Source organism: Maylandia zebra, linkage group LG11 (genome assembly GCF_041146795.1).
Source record: "Maylandia zebra isolate NMK-2024a linkage group LG11, Mzebra_GT3a, whole genome shotgun sequence".
NCBI lineage: Eukaryota > Metazoa > Chordata > Actinopteri > Cichliformes > Cichlidae > Maylandia > Maylandia zebra.
Genome location: NC_135177.1, coordinates 31,011,158 through 31,031,173, shown reverse-complemented (window position 1 = coordinate 31,031,173; position 20,016 = coordinate 31,011,158). Strand labels below are relative to the sequence as shown.

Here is a 20,016-nt window from a genome sequence, read left to right as displayed (position 1 = left end):
TGTGGTGTGGGCAATACTGTCAAGTTCCTTTTTGCGTGTCTTAAAATGCAGATTACAAAACAGACACAAACATGTGCGAGTTGGCGTGGAGGTAAATCACTCTCACATGGTTCGCTGTTTGCCTGTTGTTAGCAGTAATCTCATACTAAGACAAGCTGATGACAAAATATTCTCTATTCAGACTCACTGCAGTACCAGTTGATTTATTTCATACAGGCAACTTTTAGAGAAACAAGGACTAAGATCTTCATGTCATATTTGCCTCATTCATTCTAGCATCCATTGTTTAATGCAACGCTTGACATAGAAGACAAAGTGTCCTGAATAAACAAATAAGATCCCGACTGCCAAATATTTTTCCATGTACCAGTTTTTTTTACACAGAAACTCTCTGTGATTAGTCCTGTTTGAGTAAAACATGCACAGAGAATATACACAAAAATACTAAAGCTAAAAATGTTACTTTTGTGGTGCATTACAGTGTTAAAAAAGTAAATTACCTTGGCGCCATTACAAAAAAGTGGCTGGCTAATGTTCCCATATGAAAGATTTTAAGACAGTTACCTGTCATTTGAATATAGACTAAATAAGGAAATAAATAATTTGAGAACAGCATGTGCCAACATGAAATAGGGTTTACTGACATGGTCTAACCCAGCGGTTCCCAACCTTTTTTCCGCCACGGACCGGTTTATGCCCGACAATATTTTCACGGACCGGCCTTTAAGGTGTCGCGGATAAATACAACAAAATAAAACTAGTACCAGTACTGAAAAAAAGAAGATTTATTCATAACACATGTGAAAAGACCCAGGAAAACCGAGTTAACGATAAAAACGATAAGAAAATAACGCTAAAAACTGATAAAAACCCTGAAAACCACACATTTCACACCCGAGCCTCAACTCTCGCGGCCCGGTACCAAACGACTCACAGTCCGTGGCTCGTGGGTTGGGGACCGATGGTCTAACCCACAATATAAATTTAAAAAAGGTCAAGTGTTTACAGTTAAGCTTAAGAGTATGAATAACTCATTCAAGATACAAAATAAAAGCTATACATGTAAAGATACAAATGTATAGAATTGTTTACAACAGTTTTCCAACTTGACACTATAATTTCTAAATATAGCTACTTAACAGTTTAATTTGTTACAGTCACTTAGTCAATGAGAATCTAGGATCCCACAGTCTACAAATTGTGATAGCAATGGAATTTTTTTTCTGGTGTAGCCAGTGCCCTGTACTGTGAAGCAAGTTCAATGTAACCATCGGCAATCAGGCTAAGCATTAACACAAAGGTGGTTATTAACTCCATAAGCCAACCCAGGCTTTGCCAGTCTAGTAATGACCGAGTTCAGATGTAAGTGCACTGTAAAAAAAAATCTGTCAAATTTACGGTAAAATACCGGCAGCTGTGGTTGCCAGGAATATACCGTGTAAAAAATGTGGAATCTGTAAAAGACAATACGGTATACTGGTTTTGTAACCCTAATTTTTAAGGTAGACAACGTATTATTTTACCAAAATCATGATAGAAAAAAACAAATATATTTGTCAATTATACAGCAATTTAATGTAAAAAATGCAACTTTCCATAGCTTTTTACGGATATTTGCAGTAAAAAAAAAAGTTATAATATAATAATATTTACAGTAATTTGTTGTTAATTTAACAGTAATAGGATAGACCCTATTATTGTAAATAACTGTAAAAATAACAGAAATATGTTAAACCTTATTAAAACCTTTGACAGTAAAAAACACAGTGAAATTGTATAACAAATTACAGCATTTTATTTTGACCAGATACATTTTACGGTAAATTCCTGGCAACCACAGCTGCCGGTATTTTACCGCTAAAAATACAGTACAATATGAGGAACATAAATGGTTTACCGTACATTTTACATTTGCAACCGCTAAATATAGAAAAATCTAAAGATGCTCATATACAACCAAGGTAGAGAATATTACTGATAAACAATGAGAAAATTTGACATACCATTTGAAAACAGACTAAACATATCATTTTCTCTATTCCTACAAAACAGCATAGATCTTGAGAATACAGCATGTGTCCATATATATGGCTGGTAATCCATGGAGGAATGAATAAACATGAAACAAAATATTACCTGCCCCTGACCTATCAACAGTAATGAGTCACTGGGTCCTGCCTTGGTGAAGGAAAGGACTCGGTGGAGTTTCTAATGCGCATGGTGTTGAAGATACAAGCTCTGCAGGAGTACTTCAATGTCCATCAGGAGTTCACTTTGGAGTGGCAGGATCCCCTCTGCAGCAAAAAAAATGGACAAAGTTTGATCAGTGCTTGAGCAAAATGCACAGAAATGAACAAAACGTGCTGCCAAAACCAGATCTAATGATAAATGATTTCTTAAGTGTAAAATATACAGTTCTTAAAGGATAGCTATTGTCAAAATGCAACCTGGGCTGTTTTTTTTGTTGTTTTTTTTTTTACTGTAAACGAGACAAACATATATCTAAAAGCATAATTACGACAAACGAGCCGTTTTTGAGATTGACCGTGATTTTATTTTGTGGTCAATAGCCAGTGAATGGGAATACTAGGGGGCCGGGGCATAAATTTGAGCACATCAAAATCGATACAGTAAAAAAAAAAAAAAAAAAAAAAAAAAAAAAAAAAAAACACAGCCCAGGTTGCGTTTTGGCAATAGTTATACTTTAAATCTTGAAGTTAATGGCTGAATGCATGGTGATGAGACCTATCATTCAATCTACATTTTATAGCGTATGAAACTGCTCACCTGGACATGAACCTGAGCTCGGCTGATTAAGATTAGTGTCTCCTGTCCATCTTTCTTTAGCAAAACTTGAATAATACCACTGCTTACCTCTCATTGAATCTTTGGGTGCAGACTTAATTGAAGAGCCTCGTATAAACAGGCAGGGTGTGATGTTTAGGGAAACTAAAGAATACAGCCGCCATCATTTCTGCCAGAAGACTCATGGGGTGCAACGAAGCTTTCATTGTGGACTGGCTAGATACCTTCTGCATTCAGAAAGAAAACAAGAAGGGCATACACCATAAACAATAATAACTGACAAAAATAATGAGACAAGAAATTAAAGTAACAAAATAAGTGCAAATCAAGTTTCCCTGTGTTGCAGTGTAGCTGAATGTTTTTCAACAATTTGATTTACGGTAAAACACATACCAAATATTTCCAGCCAAGGTTTGTTTCAATCTTCAGCATGTTTTTCCTGCCATTGTCTTGAAACTGTTTCATCGGTCCCTCTCATTTGATGCCGTTTACAAAAACAAAACAGCAATATTGTAAAGGGGAAAAGGAAAATTAATTTAATGGGAAAAAAAAAAGATTATGACCTGAAATCTCACCATTTCCTGAGAGTCACAGGTCCTTTGAGTATCCTTATGGTTTCTGCTCAAATTCAGTGTCTGAAAAGGGCAGGAACAAAACAAACCTTTTTAATCATAATAAAGACAAAATAAGATTTAGAGACAGACGACAAAGAAATGTGTAAAATATCTTCTTGAATCTGTTTACTTTACTAACCTTGAAAGAGACTCTTAGGTCTTAGCTGTGCCACCACCCTTAAACCTTAAAACAGATGGAGACGATATGCTGGCCTGGCTTGAAATTTCCATATTTGGTGCTGTAAAACAATATCACAAACAATAGATTAATTGTACTTTTTGGACCTTGGCCAAAGCATAATAGAAAAAACAGAAAGCCCTTCATGGCTATTGTGCAATGAAATCATAATACTTACTGGTTTGTTTCTCAGATGTCTCCACTCCTAATGATTGTAGTGCCTCCAGTACAATTTCAAGGATTGAGGCAGACAGGTCCGGCAGCACCTTAGTAATGGAACTCCTTATGCTGTCCCCCATTTCCAAGATGTCTGATAAAAGAATGTGAATAAAGGTCAATTTACACCAAGTGGTACCTTTGGTCTTAAAATATGAAGCTGATCTTGCTTGATACTACACTTTTATACAGTGTTTCGTAAGTACCAAACTAACAGCACCATTATTGTGACAGCACACTGTGTTTCAATGGAACCATTTGGTACCCATACTTCATGTAAGATGTTAATGGATAGAAATCAATTAAGTCAGTGGGTTTTGACCAAAAAAATCATTTTATTTAAAACAGCTTACTATCACTTATGTCACACAGAACATCAGCAGGAGGCTCAGTAGAGGGCTCTTCTGATTTCTGCCACAGATCAGACTCTAGCAGACATCTCAAAGTCTCTCTTAAAGGCACATAATAGGCAAACCTATCTTTTCTGTTTTCATCTCTCCCTAAAAATATTTTCTTTGGTTCCGCATAGTTGAAGGCTTTTTTAAAGATCTGAGCTCTGGAGTGCACTGTCCTCAATGGCCCGGTATGACATGCAGAAAAAAGATCATAGCTTTTGACAGACTCGCAGACTTTATTGATGTCCTCCTCTGATAATGATGTGTCATCTTTTAACAGTGATGCAAGTTTACCCAAACTGTATGTCTGTCCCAACTCATGCATGTTCTGCATTTCCTCTACAATGTTCTGTATGGTTGAAGCAGGCAGTAGAAACTGACCCTGCAATTTTAAGTAGAATAGTGAAACGTTTCTCAGAAAAAGATCACAGAATTCAGGGGGCATTTCCATGTTATCTTCATCTGTAATAGACTGTGCAGCAGGCTCGGAAATCAAGGGTACAAAGTCATCTGATGTGGTTGGAACAGATGATGATTGACATGCAGACTCTCTATATAAATCACCAATGCTGCTGTCTGAAAACTCTGTGTTTACGTGACATGTGAGCAGCAAAAGATGATTTAACTCTAAAGGTATTTGTGCATCCTCTTACTGGACAAGTGACCACGTGTCCTTCCACAATATGGCTCTTCAGATGAGCTATTAACTCTTTAGAGTTCTGACACTGACGTTCACACATCGCCATTGCACATGTAAACGAAGAAACCACCACCACACCAGTGACATGGGTGGGGGCAGAGTGTCTTCGGTAAAAATGAGCCTTAAACGCGCCATACCTGGTGTATGTCTGCTTGCAGCCTGCTTCAATACACCGAAAGAAACAACGTGGCTCATTCCGATGCAGTTTACAATGAAGCACGCAGCCCCTTGATGACTGAACTACCTTACCACAGAAATTACACGTTAACATAACTCCATGTACTTTGGTAATTCCTCCCTAGCGAATTAAGCACGCCATATACAGAAACTAATCCAGAGCAATGCTTCCCTCACAACAGTAATGCTAACTCAACTCACAAATGCTAACTAAATTCACAACCTCACTCATAAAAAACGAACTGCTAAAATTATCTATAAACGCTGGGCTGGTGGATTTTTATAACAGAGATAACTTGAAGTTGCATGTACTCACCTCACCTCGAACTAATTGTAAGCTGCCAGGATGTCTACAAATTCCGAAGATGCTGTGGTCCAAGCAGCAATAAATGGCGCTAATATACGAGTTCAAAACTGTGTCCGTTAGCGAAGCCAACTTGAGTCTCCTGCATGAAAAAAAGAGCGGTTGGCACACAGCTCAGCAGCGCGCCACGCTATTGGTCATTTTCAGGTGACGTCATCCCGCAATGTAACGTCGCTCTTTGTTTCTTTAGGAGGTTCGAATTTGATCAGAAGTCACGTCTGCAGACCGCTGCAGCCACGTCTTGCCTTGCTTCCCCCTTTTTTGGTGAAATGGTTCGCTCATACTGCACAATGTTGCTACCAGATTTTTTTTCTCTGCAATTCGAACGTAAAACGTCTGTACACACAGTTTACCAGCAGTTTAGCTACCAATCAACAGCGATCACACAAATTCAAAATTTAAGGCCGACCCACTTAAGGTGGTCTGATAATATGGCGTGAAACACAACAACATAAAGTTGTTTTAAAATAATGATTAAAAAAGATTATTGAAATCAATTTTATTCACAACCATAAACTTTATTTTTAACATCTTCTTTTGCTGTTGATTTTTTTATCAGAAGGTTAACAATGATATACTGCAGGCCTAACTTTTAATCTGTATATCAGTATCTGAATTTAAAAAAAAATAAAAATACTATCAGTTTTATTGTCTTTCACTGCTGATATTTGCTTTTTTTTAATGGTATGTACTGGTTGTATTATTACGGTGGACCCTATTTTTTAACATCTTGTTTCTGTAAAAATGAATGTTTTTGTTTGCTTAAAAATCTACAGCTTTATACTGTGAATTCCAATGTGCACAACCCCAAAAGATGTAGTTTTACTCAAATAATACCGTAAAATCTAAGTTTTTCAGACATTTTCAACATTACAATATGTAATTGTAAAATGTATGCATATTTATTTGTTTTCACAGAAAATATTTATAATTTCAACATTTTATTACAGTAAAAAACAAAGTTTTATCCAGTCTCACAATTAACGGTTATTCAATCTATTTAATACAGTAAAAGGAAGTTTTTGGTTTTATGCTCCATTACCGTTGGAATTTGACGGTGTTTTGCTGTATATACTAGCAGCATCTGACCAATCAGAAACATGAATAAAAGATGTCTATAATTTAAAGTTAACAGACTATCAATGCTCTGCCATAAAGACACTGATGGATTACAGCTGTTATTCCATTAAATTAATATTTAGATGGACAAGTTTTAGTTTTTTTTTTAGTTGCATCCCTGATGATGTTTAAGACACAGAGAGTAAAGATTTCAGAATTCAAGTGTAGGCTTAGACTATGTGCAAATTTGAGAGGGACAGATTTATAAGGTCACAAAAATATGTTCCCATTTTAGGATCATATATCAATCTATAGAACAATAAAAGTGTTGTTAAATTATTTGCAGCCAGCAGGAATAAGAGTGCATGTAAGAATCTGTATTTCCTGTTGATGATAATCAAGGAAAGACAAATATTTTATATGCTTTCACAATACATGCGCAACGTTTCAAGGGATTTTCCAGGAATATTTTTAGAGATTTGAGTGGTCACTAGGTACGGATTTCATATCTGTTTATTGCTAATCTCAAACATAAGATGCTCCATCACAGTATAGGTTACCATGGTGATGTACGCTGGGAACCACTTTCATAGAGTTAAGCCTGAGGTTACCTGCATAATTCCAAATCCTGCTTCATACTACAGGCCTCTGTTCTGACCACTGATGATTATTTAAAAATACAGGCAAATTTTAATAAAAAACGAATAATAGCTAAATGTCAGAGAACAGCTGGCAGGTCTTAGATTGTAATCTGTTTTTTGTTCTCCATCCAGACTAATCAAACATGAGTGTTCATTAAAACCAAAAGGCCTCAGGCACCAAGAAAGTTTGTTTCTTGCCTGAAGATCTTGCTAATGTGCAGACATCTATTTTTTTAGAATTTAAATTGTTGATGATGACATGTAAAATTTTGGGAATGTTTAAAAAACAGGCCAACTCTTGGTCTTTAAATTGACTTAAACTATGTGTGAATCATAAAACAGAACGCTCAAATGAATTAAGCTGGTGGGAAATTAACAGAAGCTTAGCTGCCTCATCTACTTCATTACGTCAGTGTTAACAGCTGATGACAACTTAACTGATTATGAGCGAAAATGATGATCACCAAGCACACGTCTGTAATCTGCGATTATTTCACAATTGTCCCTCTCTCTCTTACATACGCACACACACAAAGACATTAAGATGAATGAAGCAGCTGCAGAGGAATTTCCTTAATTTGCTTCCCACGGATTAAACGTCTCTGTGAGACATCTTGAAGTGACTCATTACACTGCTCTGTGAGGATTACCATGAATTTTGCTCAATTAGCAATTAGCAAAGCATAAGCTACCCTAATGACTCATCATCTACGGATTACCGTCAATTTAGCATATAGCTTAATTAGCATTTAGCAAAGCATCAACTGCATCAGTGAGTCATAAAATATAGATTAGCATAAGTTAACATTTTGTCCAGTTAGCAAAACTATCAAAGAATTTTCCTATGATGATGCATTTGTTTGGGGAAAATCGCAAGATACAGTTATGTCAACTTCCACACAATATTTAGAATTTAAATATGCTAGACCTGTATCTGTAGTTAGTTTCTGAGCTACTAATGCTTTTTCGCACAACTTCTTTGCCTTCTGCGGTTTACAGTTTTCCATAGTAACTGCAAAAATGTGAAAATAATAACGGCCACTGACTAATTGCAGCAAAAATGCTAGACAGAGCTAACCATACAGACATTGAGTCACCAACACCTTCTTTAAAACACTTCTGCTTTTTTCTGTTTAGGGAGGATGGAGAGTTTGAGAGAGAAAAAGCCAAAAGTTGGGTTATTTCAGTTTGTCTGCGTGAGAATAACGTCACCGAAAAAAGTTCCCTTTTCTTCTCACGCAAAAGCAAACAACTGACCCACTTCCTGTGGGTCCTGAGCAGGAAGCAGAAAGGCATCGTATGATGTTTGTGTAATTGGTTATGTCAAAACACGAACCCAACTTTTGTCCTTTGCTGTGTCTTCACTCACTTTCAACATAAGGTTAGTCAACCTGCAGCCACAGCTATACTCAAACTCTTCTGCATAATGTTTGCCAAACACTTCCACACACTATTAGATGTATCTGCGACTTTCAGTCAGTGTTGTGAAAAACTGTTCATTATTGAATGCAGGTTTAGAGTTGTGAAAACTTCATAAATAAAGTTACTAAATTTAAAGACGACATAATGGCCAAATTTTAATTTTAATGAACAGCTACTATTTTCAATTGACATTAGGCCTAGAGTAGACAATACAGGTTCAGTTATTTCAGAATTACATAGCTGTTATATTGCATATTGCATGATACAAGTTATTTTTGGGGGTTCAATCGTAGGTTAGATATTTTCTAGGATCTGAGGACAAAACAGCATGAACCAAAAATTGCTCTGTGTTTTCTTGTTAACTGCACATTGGATAACAGACTGCGTTTCCCCACAGACTGGTCGTACAAGCTCTTATTATAAACCATGGGTGATTTTTAGAAATTGTGTGAATAAGAGAAAAATCACAGTTTTTCAGTCCCTAAATTGAACCAAGCAGAAAGTGAAGCGAAAGCAAAAGTTCCAGACAAGTCTGGTGTGTTTGTGATATGACTGTTGAGTTTGGGGACGCGTTGGATAAAATAACTTCTTTGCACATGTAATTTGCATAAAATTCTATCAACATTCCTCTTAATAAATTGCTGATTTGTTGGACAAAATCAATTCCAATTTGTGTCGCAGGTTTGGTGTTAACAGTGAAAGTGAAAGCACAGTCCCCCTTCAGAACGCTGAAAAACAGTTTGGACAACAAAGATATTACTTTTCTTTCTTTCATCTTTTTGCAACTCTTGCAGTAACTGACGTGCCCATCAGAGCGCTGTCATATGGATCCCATTGTGATAACAACCATGTGGTAAAGCGGTCCAGTCATTGCTTCACTTTTATTGTTTCCTGACTGTTTACTTACCGCTCTGCTACGAACGGTGATGTATATTTGTTGTGTGCCCAGTCCTATCTTTATTTTATTCTGTGCACTGTCATTTTGTTCTCAGTGTGGGGTCTTGTCACCCTGCTGCACGTGCCACTGTAGTACTCTGCACTTTGCAAAAGAAGGGATCTAAAACAACACAGTCAAATCAGAATTCAGTAACATTAAGCAGACACTTTTCAGTGAGATATCTTTATTTGCCAATGAGGCGTGGGTGCAAGTGATTAATAAGGAATTTTATAAAAGAAGCCATTTGCGTAAGAAGAACAGATGTACAATAATTAGAACAGAGTACTTATGTGTCATAATGCTTGGTGCTTCTCATACATGTTCATTGAAGTAGAAACCCCAACAACACACTTTATTTTGTATCTTTCAGTGGTTTAAAGAATGGCATGAGTCTGGTCAGACTGGAACATGATGACAGGGAAACCTGTGAGCACTAGACAGACACAAGGTGTCTGCTATTAGGAATTTTAGGTATGTCTCACCACAATAGCTTATGAAATTGTCTGGCTGATGTTTGCAACACTACTGCTAAATCTATGAAATCAACTTCATATTCACATAATTTCTTTCCCAATTAAATGCTAAATTTACCAGATTAAAGTTCCAATAACTTTAGCTTTTAAATGTGTTTGCATTTAAAAGATTCTTTGGTTCATGAATGTAACTTTTAAAATGGAGCACCCATGGTTTATGTGGTGAAGCAGGTTGTCACATCACTGAGTTGCCAAAGGGTCTTGGGCAAGACACTGAAACCAAATGCCAGGTCAATGTCTTTTATTGCAGCTCAGTCACCACTAAATATTTAAGCATGAATGGGTGAATAAAGAAGCAGTACAATTAGGAAGCGCTACACAAGTGGAGGCCATTTACCATTTAAAGGAAATCTTCAGCCTGAACTTTTCTCTGGGTAAATGATGTGCAGAGCATACCGAATATGGTTTTGCAGAGTAATAATGAACCATCTCTTTTTAATTCCTCTTTCCCATGCTATCTTTCTTTTTCTCTGTATATTGCAAGCTTGTTCAGCACCCAAGAGATTTTAGGAAGCTGAAGTGAAAGTATGTTGAAAGTGAATGTTTTTCACTTATTTTGTCAGATACGCAGGAAGCCAAGAGAGATAGTGGACTGAACAGAGGAAGTCAGATTGCTGTTCATATGTATGTGCGTGTGTGTGGTCTGATTGCTGACTGAGCCCTTTCACTGCAGCAACCCGCTTTACATATCAACCTGCTAGACCTGATTAAAAACAGCCCGTTGCTATGCACTAACAGCACAAACATATTCATTATATGAAATTCATTAGACGAAACATTTCAATTATTGTGTGTTATATAACATTTATGAAAAATATTAATCAACCAACATTCATGTTGATTCAGTAGCAGTGCACAAATTTCCGATTTCTTCACTAATAAAATAACGATCAGTCTGCATCTGTTTCTTCATAATGTCATGAAAATGTATATGTTGTAAAGGGATATTGCAGGTGGACAAGAATGGGGTCTTGCACCAACAAATTTATGGCTTACTTGGCCAGCAAATATGGGGAAGTATGTGGCAACAAACTCATAGACTATGTGTTATGAACTGGATAAAACAAAGAACGGCTAGCCTTCCACCGAAAGGAATAGCGTACGTCACTATATATTGAAATACACAAAACGTGAAAAGGTTTGGAAATCCTTTTTGAACTATGTGAAAGATTTGGTTGCCACCAGTTTGTTGTTAAAGTTAAAGTTTTCCTTGCAGTGTTTTCTTTCAAATTTCTTTCTTTCCTTGTGAATTTTAGCATTCAAATGCTGGAATAGGGATTGGAGTAGTACAGTGGCGTAGTGATTAGCACTGCTACTTCCCAACAAGAAGGTTCTGAGTTGAACTCCAACTAGAGTTTGCATAGTCTCCCCATGTTTGCACAGGTTCTCTCCGGCTTCCTGCCACAGTCCGAAGACATTGCAATTAGTGGGGTTAGGTTAATTGGTGCTTCTAAATTGCCCATGGTGTGAATGGTTGTCTGTTTATATATCTTAGCCTTGCAACAGACTGGTGGCCTGTCCAGGGTGTACCCCACCTCTCTATGGTACCTGAAATAGGCTCCAGGGATAGGCTCCTGTTCATGATAACATCTAAGAAGAACATACTGCTTAGGAAAATCTGTACAGTTTTATTTAGAGAATTACACTATTTGCCATTTTTTACTGTGGCCATTGTATTTTTACAGCACATGACGGCATCTCAGTTAATTTTGGGAAGTATGCAGTCTTAAGATTATCTGCTGAAGTTCAAAGCAAAGAATCAGAATGGGGAAGAACGATGACTTTCTTTTTTAAATGACTTTGAACCCGGAATGGTTTTTGGTTCCTGAATGCCTTGGTCTCTAATCTGAACAAAGAAACCGCTGAGCTACTGGAATTTTCCTGCATATGGCAACAAAAAAAAATGTCTGAAAAAGCAGATGAAAATGCTTTGTCAATGTCTACCACAGCCCACCTGAAGATTACTAATGACCACGTCCATTTCTTTATACTCACTGACACAACATATCACAAAGCTCATGTCAAAGCTGATATCTTGAATGTGACAGTATGTTCACTGTACTTAAATGGCCTCCACAGATCTCAGTACAGCACGACACGTTTGAGATGTGGTGGCAACAAAGCTGCACATGTAAGATTTACATGAAATTTCTATCAACTAGTGATGTTATCATGTCAGTATGCACCAAAATCTGTCAGGGATGTTTCCAGCACCTTACTAAATCTGAGAAGGCAAAAGGGGGTCCAACCCAAGACTGGCAGTGTAACTAATAAAGTGACTGTAAACACATATTTTTACATTTCATCAGCTTTGGAGAGAAGCAAACCTGTAACTGGTAATTATCAAGATGTGGATCACAGCCATGAGTCACATAGTAAATGCCAGTAAAGACATCTGTTTTAAGCCAGTCTGGTTATCTTTTAAGTTGATTATCCAAACTTCAGAGATCCATAAAGCATTGCACTAAATGCACATAAGTACTCATTTGAGTCGTCATATATTTTAAGCTTGGTTTCAATTATTTCATTTTTATGGTTTTTAAGATAGATTTTATGTGAGCAGCTGTTGCTCAGCAGCTGGAGTTGCTTTGACTTTTTTCCCCTGAGAGAGTGAATTCCAGCCACGTAGAGCATTAACACTTCCTTTTTCTTTTGTAGTTACCTAACTGTCGATATGTGCAATACATCTGCTCATTTTCTCTACTATGTTATTTTGAATCTTCTTGTTCTCAGTTGAAGATGGTGTATATTGTAAAGGTAGTATTACCAGAATAGACTTAAGTTAAAGACATAACCACATTGTAAGATTTATTTAACCCAAGGAAGTTGTGCTTAAAAGACTTCAAAGGTTGCAAAGTACTGAAATGTTTGGCTTTAACCTCCTAGGACCTGGTGTCCACATATGTGGACATCACGTTTTGGGACGTCTAGACCAAAATACTTAATTTTTCTCTACAAGGGCCTGATATCCACTTACGAGGACATTATACTGCCACTGTTCTATCAAAATTTGAAACAAATGTCCTCATATGTGGATCTCGTTTTTCTGAAAAAACAAAAATGAGGTAAAAAAAAAAATCTGGTAAATCTTTGTTTTTACATTCTTTAGGTCCCAATCAACCCAAATAGCAAAGAAAAATTAAAAATGCATGCCATGAAAGAGTTCGGGTCTTAGGAGGTTAATTTAGAGTTATGTGCATATATAAAATTTGTTTATACAATCTTGAGTAAATAACACAATACTTTATCTTTGTTGACGAATGCCACTTGGATGTAGCTAGAAATGCCATGCAGGCAATTAGGTTAGTTTTAGAGCTCTTTTTTAAAGGCTGCAGTTATTTATATCTCATTTATTAGCAACTATCACACGTGCAATTTAGTTTTTGCCCCAGAAATCCCACTTCATCTTTTGTCTCCTTGTAGTCCTCCACCACAAAATTGTTAAATACGTGTGAGATGATTAATATCAAGGTACTGAAAACTTTGAGTTTATTTTGGCTATGATTCAGCTTTGGTGATAAGGCTGACGGACAAGACAAAAAAACTCGCACATTTTAGGAATATGCAAAAAGAATGGTACAAAAATTTTATTTTTTAACAGATAAGAATCACCAGCATTCATTTCGAGGTCTGTGTGTCCTGCAGCTAAACGCATTTTAATTGTATTGTCATGTTTTCTCACCAAGCCTGATGTTTGGACTGTCCAGCAACAACATCAGAGTTTGGCTCTATAGGGATCATTTAAGGCATTTAAAGTTGTTAATTTACTACCTTTGTAATAAATGAACTTGCATGTTGCACACTCTGGCTCTGCACACAATACCCATGCACACTGCATGGCTGAGTTGTACTAATCTAAGTGCACACAGATGCTCATATATGCGCACTTGTGGGCCTTGATATTAATACAAGCTTATGCATGAGTTAGAAATGGGAATTAATAAGAATTCCGTTCGAGATATCACTAATTGAATCAATTCTATTATCAATTCTCATTGGGTTCACCACCATTGTGAACTAGTGTATCAGACATCACATTTGTGCAAATTATTTGCACGCTGTGTGGTCAGTGTAATTATCCAAACGTAATAATGTATTACAAATGTTACACAAAACATTTTTTCTTAAAAGGAATGTTACTTAATTACTCCCAGGAGAAAGTCATTTGTTATAGTACTTGTTACATTACTTTCGCGTTGTTGTTGTTGTTGTTGTTGTTGTTGTTGTTACTCATTGTCTCATAATTACCAATATAAAAACTTATAGGCTACAGTCCCACACAACAACCAACAGAAATTCCTATCCTAATAAGGAGACACATATCATCTTTCTCTTAGCACATAAGTATGAACACAAGGCCGAGAGCACAAAGCAAAGATTAAGAAAAAAAAACATTGCAAAGAGGCTTTAAAGTGATCGTGACTCCACTTTAAAAACATAAAGAGACGGAAACTGAGGTTCTGGTGCACAATCTGAAATCAGCTGATAGAGGTGCAAGTGTAAGTAGAACCAATAAGCTGGATCGATAAGCAGGCAGACGAACAATTTCAAGGAATCTGACTTAATGAAACAAAGTAATAAGTGCTGACATAGTTTATGCATGTGTCAGGGGATCTGTTGAGGTTGACGGTCCAATGAATAGTGTGTGCCTGGATGAGGGCACGCATGCTAGCACAAAGCTCTTTTTCCTTTGCCTTAACATGCAAGAAGAAAATTTGGTCTAAAGAAACAATTTATTTTACATTAACTACAAAGTTAAAGGGCCAGGTTACCACTCCATACATCACTTTTAAAATAATCTATATATGTAAAGCTCTACACATTCCCTTTTTTTCTTATGAAAAGAAATCAGCTAGGTCCATTATAGTCAAAAGAAAATTCTTATTGCCATTTGCAGTAATTTATGGTATGGTAATATCCTTGAAACTCCCCAGCCATCAAACACAATAAGCCTGACACAAATAGGACATCAGCAAGACTTACAAGAAAGACAAGCAGGGACGGAGGTTTGTTAAAATGCAGCTTGCACAGGTAGGTTAAAGCATGGTGGATGTGTAATTTGCCAAACTGTTAAATCAGGCTGAAATAAAACTATCCTCAATATAATTTTTACGAGTTGCTGTGAATGTTTTTCCCCTGTGTTTGATAGTTAACCCTAGCGGTATATGTGAGCATTTAGCTGGGATTCTAAGGTTTCTGTGGTATCCACATTTCAATTTTTATGCACTTGATATTTGCATAAAAAACTTGAAGTCATGGACGGTTGCATTCCTCCATGCATTTGCTTTTTTTCAATTTGAGAGTTAACAATAAGCTTTATTTTTAAGTCGTAATTACTTTTTTTTTTAAAAGTTCTTGCTAAAAAAAAAGTTGTCATAAGTTCTGCAAAAATACTGGGTACATATATTTTCTATTTTTAATGTGACTGTCTTAAAATAGCAGACATTTCCATTTCCTACATGCTGCTGTTTTTCTGTTCTGTTGGATTTTTTTGTTTAAACAGCAAGACTAAAAATCATCTCTTGTTTCCTTTGGATGTGACTGCATCCACTGTATTGAGTTTGTGGTAATATATGTATATTCATACCGGCTCTTAAATATCCTTACAGCAACAAAAAGTGTGTAAAGTTTTCCTATAATATAATATTTTGCTTTTCTTCTTGTTTGCATTTTTCTATTTTCCGTACTCTGTCTCATGTTGTGTATGTGTTCCTTTTTATTAATAAAACACAATTCATGCTACAAGTAAAAATTTAATTACATGAGAAAAGGTCCACAAAGCTGTTCCTTTACTTTGCTACTGCTATGCTGGTGACTGTTGTTAAAGTTACGGCAAACTGAGTAATTAGAATGTCGGTAATTATCACATGGGGGTGATTTCGGGATCGTATTTTCACTTCAGCTATGACTCATAACGCAATTTTATCGGCCTGCTTTTCCCATCATTAACTCTGCCAGGTTATGACGCAGCAGTTCTGATCAAACATATTGCACATGTCGACATTTGGAATTTTTCGCTCTTATGTCTCGATGGTGAGCTGTTTGCAGACCACTGCTTGGCCAAGACCAACTGGTCAGAAAGTGACTAATAAATACACAGACATACAAAAACACATACATGGGGATTTATAAACATAGCCATACTTCCCTCTTTTTGATAGGCCAAGCTGACTAATATATAGCAGTGGAAAGAACCAAATATACTCCTGACATCCTTACTGTGAACTTATTCATCCAGTACTCACCAAAGACACACAAACAAAGACATTGGAATATATACAAGTACTTTTGCTCAGCAAGCAACATACCAACTTATAGCAAAAAATATTTACTGCAACGATGACATTACAGTGTAAGTATGAATGCAAGTCAACAGGCCGTGTTTACATATAAGATGAGATATGAAACAGCTGAAAGTTCTGTTACTCAACATAGGTTCTTGACAGTTTGCGTGGGTGTTTATGCACGTCTATCATCCTAAGCAGGGAACTGAAAGCAGAAGATTTTATTCCAAATATAGATATAAAATAGACGCCGCCAACAAGCACTTTTATTGAGTTTTTTCTGTTTTGTTTTGTTTTGTTTTATTGTAGGTCAGAATTTCTGCACTGGATTAACGCAGTGACAAAACCCTGAGGAGGAAGCAAGGAAAATCAGGAAATTTTCACAATTCGTTTTTATGCCAGGAATAAAGCTGAAGGTGTTTTTCAACTTTATTCAGTCTCACAAGATTTTGAGTCAAACAGGAGCAAAAACTAGAACTTTAAAAGCATGAAAGCACTTGAAACTTGAAACCCAATTGTGACTTGCAGTTTTCTATTTTATGTAAATGCTTGCGACAGCGTGGTTGTTTTATGTTCTCCTGTACTTGATGAAGTCTAATATGTCACGTTAAGTTATTTTCATGCCACTACCCAGCTGTTAAAGAAATATTTTTTCCATCTTGGTGCACAATGGGCAAATAAAGAGCTGGATTTTGGTTTCATTTGACCACAGCACTTTCTCCAAACCCTTCTCTGACTCATTTGGATGGCAAACTCAGGACGAGCCTGTACGTGTGCCTTCTTGAGCAAGGAGACCTTGCAGGCACTGTAAGATTTCTGTAGTATGTTACCAGTGTTGTTTCTGGTGCCAGCTGCATTCAGATCATTAACAAGCTCCTCCCGTGTAGTTTCAGGCTGAGCTACCACCTTTCTTATAATCATCCTCACCCCATGAGGCTGATGGCCGTTTTATATTTCTTCCATTTATAAATAATTGCATTAGCTGCCACCAAGCTTCTTGCTGATGATTTTGTAGCCCATTCCAGTCTACAGTCTTGTCCCCGATGTCCTTTGACAGCTCTTTAGTCTTCTGGAAGAAACTGATTCTGTAGAAGGGTGTGGTTTAAAAGATAACAAGCTGAAACCAGGATTATCAGTAATCGATTGATTGATTAATTGATTGTAATCCGTGTGCCAATCTTTGGAAGCCAGAATTTTCGCTAGAGGATCAAATAATTTTTTCTCACTATGATATGCAAATCCATTCACAGCTTTTATGTAACTCTGTGCATCTCTTTGTAAGTGAGCAGACTTACAAATTAAAGGGAATTAAATAATTACTTTGTCCACTATGCTCAGAAACCCGAAAAAGCAGAGAGAGTTACAGCACAGATCAGTGCAGGCATCAGTGACAACAGTTGTGACACAGATGAACTCATGAAAGTATGAAAAAAGGAACTGAAGTGGGTTGCATAGTAGCTTGTAGAAGTACAGAAATTGTCAGTAACCTTCTATAAACTTTCCAAACACCGTAGAATTGCATCGGCTAAGGCATTGTTATTGTAATCTGCAGCGGAACTTTTTCACCTACTTGAATCAACAATGTGCTCCGTTTTTTGTTTACCGAGATTTTTATGGAATACTGTTATGGCAGAAAGCCAATTGCACGCTGGCTACTTAAGTACACGTATATGCAACATGCTTGACTGAAATTCTTGCTAAGGACATAACTAACATAAATAACTGCACAACTTCTTGTTTTCTCTCTTCCGTTCATGCGCACACAAAGTAATCTGTCATCATGTCATGTCTTGTGTCTGCTGCCAAGACAATGCAGCCAATTCTCCCCCACTCTCTGTGGGTCACAGATACAATGCTTCAGTGTAACTTTAGTGGCTAAAGATTCAATCACACGCAACAGTGAGCTGTCACAGTGTATCTGAAAAATACTTTTATACAAGGTATTTATGCACACCGAATGTACACTTTAGTGTGTGAATGCCCATGTCTCTGTGGAACATACTCATAAGTTAAGTTGTGTGTATGTGCGTGACTTCAAATGTCTCAGTTTTCACGGTAGATACAAGTCAGTATCATTACTAGATTCTCTGAATTTACACATGTAAAGCAGAGCTTGAGAGTGGTATGCTTTCATGGGTGTGCTTGTTAGTGGAACGGATGCTACTTATGTGCTATATGGGCAGTTTATTGTTTCATTGAATTTGTAATTTTGTAGCACGAGATACTTGAAGAGGAAGCATGGTGTCATCAAATACAGATCTAGCTGAAGTGCAGGCTTACAGTGGAGAAATGGTAGTAAACCCTTATCATGCTATTCTAGAAAGTATGTGACTAAAGCCTTGATGGATGGGATAGATGTGTTCAGCTGCCAAGCTTTTATACAATACATGTAAGCAGTCATGTTCTAAACAAGACTACTCACCACCTTAAGCAAGCAAGAGGAGGAGAGCTACCCTTTATTGTTTGTAACATTATTTTATGAGTTTTATTATTTCATGTTGTCATTATTGCTCAGTTTTGTTGTGTTGTTTGCATTCAGGAGTTTTAAAGTTATTTTGTGTGACAGCCAATGTAGTGTTTAGCTTCAGAGCACTGGCTATTTTATTCATATCCATCGATTCAGTGTAAGTATGTCGCTCCTGAATTCAAATGCATGCATATCCAGTTTTAACCTAGAGGCACACTTCTTTTTAAGCCCACAAATCACAAGGCTGGGGCCATATGGATCCTATATTAGCCATATGAAATGCTTCTGTAGTGTAAATGGAGCTGGCAGGCTAAGTGAAATGAGAGCAGATGAGTAAATTAACATGAATAGAAACAAGAGAAAATGCTGACATTAAATATTCACAGCTGACACCTTTAGCTGTGAAACTAAATGCCTTCATCCTCCTTCGCTAATCCGTGCTCTTCGTCCTGTGTTTGTAATCCCCCTCCCTTTTGTAAAGCCTCTCTCACTCTTTCCTTCCATCAGAAACGGTTCATAAGGCTGTGATTAACCAAAAAAAGTTTCGTTTTGATTGGTTTTGATTTCTCCATTCCATTCTGGCTGGAGATTAAAAAAAGCAAAACAAGAGCTGACATTTCAAATGTACTTTTATTTATTTATTTATGTATTTATATTCAGTGCAATAGGCTCAATTACACCACAGTTAATTTATATAAACACTTAACTCATCCCAGTAATTCCCATCATGTCCAACTTCCAAGCCTCCAGGAACTGAGCTAATAGGTCAAGTGTAGTTTGGCGCACACACATGGAATAACAAATTATATGACACATTTTCCCCAAGATTTCATCATCACCAAATTTATGACAATAATTTTTTAATCTTCTGTGTGGAAAAATTGCAGTTCTGTATTATTATATTTTTCTTATTTATTGGTTTGTTTATTGATGTATTGGATAATATAAGAGGCCTGTGTTACAAAATTATGTAATGCCGATCTAATATCAAGTAAAATGTATTATAAAAGAGCTTTATATGCATATGATCGTTTTACTGTAAGTTAATGATTTCTAATGTTTTACTGAGCCGACAGTGGGTTTTCACTTTCAGTCCATTTTGCACTCTCGTTTCTTGTTTTTTTTCTTCTGTTTTTCCTTCTTCCCTGTCTCCTGTCCTGATTATTTTTTGTCTTTATTTCACAGCAGCTGTCAGTGTCTTGTCAGAACAATGCTGCTCGGTTC

At 36.7% G+C, this 20,016-nt stretch overlaps 1 long non-coding RNA gene across 2 annotated transcripts; it reads right to left on the bottom strand.

The window, feature by feature from the left end:
- Nucleotides 1-1,685: 1,685 nt before the first annotated feature.
- On the bottom strand, nucleotides 1,686-5,741 carry LOC106675286 (uncharacterized). 2 transcript variants are annotated; one of them, XR_013100871.1, is made up of 6 exons: nucleotides 5,407-5,741; nucleotides 3,776-3,907; nucleotides 3,559-3,658; nucleotides 3,199-3,440; nucleotides 2,875-3,032; nucleotides 1,686-2,294 (listed from the first exon to the last, which is right to left on the bottom strand). It is a non-coding gene; the product is annotated as an uncharacterized LOC106675286 (long non-coding RNA). The 2 variants fall into 2 exon arrangements; XR_001341841.4 differs by having other exon boundaries at nucleotides 1,687-2,294; nucleotides 5,402-5,740.
- Between the last annotated feature and the right edge of the window lie 14,275 nt (nucleotides 5,742-20,016).